The 1,254-nt window shown below is 37.5% G+C and overlaps 1 protein-coding gene across 1 annotated transcript in view; it reads right to left on the bottom strand.

Moving 5' to 3' along the window:
* Positions 1-236: 236 nt before the first annotated feature.
* LOC139763973 (uncharacterized) overlaps positions 237-1,254 on the bottom strand; it is a 25,293-nt gene continuing 24,275 nt past the window's right edge. Inside the window, exon 12 of the mRNA XM_071690451.1 lies at positions 237-1,254. This exon is cut by the window's right edge and continues 551 nt beyond it. The gene's annotated coding sequence lies outside the window, so the exon portion shown is untranslated.

The following is a 1,254-nucleotide window of genomic DNA, read 5'->3' as shown; positions in this document are numbered from 1 at the left end:
GAACGTAGTAAACAAACATGCTGAACTCTTCATTCTCTCGCCAAGACAGATCTATGAGAGGTTCCTGAAGGGTTTAGGCTTACATTTCAAATTTCTGACCATCTATTTTTTTTCAGGCATTATGAAAATGTGTATCAAAATTGCCACTACAACATAAAGTAAAATCATGACCAATTTACTACAGGATTTGTGTCATGCAAATGATAATGAATGAATGATGCATCAGATAAAAAAAATTAGCCTTTATGGAAAAATATATTATGAAATATATACAATCTAACAATCCTTAACATTAAATATATACATAGATATATAATAGATACATAATAAGGTGTTACAGGACTTCGCTCACTTGTGGTGTCAACATGATGAAGAAGCCAGCTTCGGCAAGGTTGATTATAAAGTCGACAATGGACGGAACGCAATAAACCTTGTTAGAGAGCGTAGCTCCCACCTCCCGAGAGACTGCAGCCTCACAGCTGCAGGATGCTCACAAAAGGGATCCTGGGGTTCTCTATTAATGAAAAAGAATGCCGTTGCAACATGGTGATGACACGACCCATTGCACGACACAAAGGTATTCCACCTTGGTTGGTGACGCCTGGCCTAATGAACCTTTGTTACGTACAGTGAGCACACTGTTATATGTCACAATTATAGGGAACACATACTGTTAAGTGCCATATTTCCTGTTTTATCTTATTTCTTGGCCCGATTACTTACTTAGGTCGGACTCCCTTCACTGGTAACATCTCACATGTTAAACATTTGCATGAGGCTCTTTAAGAGTTTCTTGCGGTTCCCATGAGCTTGATGTGTCTCGTCATTTTTTCATATAGTCGATCACTCCTGGAATGCATGCACCAAAATACTGGCTTTCTACAATAAAATGGCTTTTCTGATTCTAACGTAACATGGACAATCATTATGTATGTAATGCACAACGTAGTGGAAATATATATACAAACTGTAAACTGATAAAATATCCTAGTCTCCGTTGTTCTAAAGTCAAAGGTCGCACGGATTACAAAGACCGGAAGCGTTTGTTTATCAAATGTCATCATATACATCATGATGAAGCAGTCATATGTCTCTTATAGTGAACAACTGAAAGGACTCGTGTCCAAGATCTACTGTTCTAAATTATGATTAGACCTAAATATCTGAAGCATAAAATTCATGTCTCGCTGGCCTCTTATGATAATTTGGCTTAAGAAGGAACTTCGTTAATGCTATCACTTCTAGTTCAGATCA

This window comes from Panulirus ornatus, chromosome 48 (assembly GCF_036320965.1).
Source record: "Panulirus ornatus isolate Po-2019 chromosome 48, ASM3632096v1, whole genome shotgun sequence".
Classification (NCBI taxonomy): Eukaryota; Metazoa; Arthropoda; class Malacostraca; order Decapoda; family Palinuridae; genus Panulirus; species Panulirus ornatus.
This window is presented reverse-complemented; position numbering and strand designations above follow the sequence as displayed.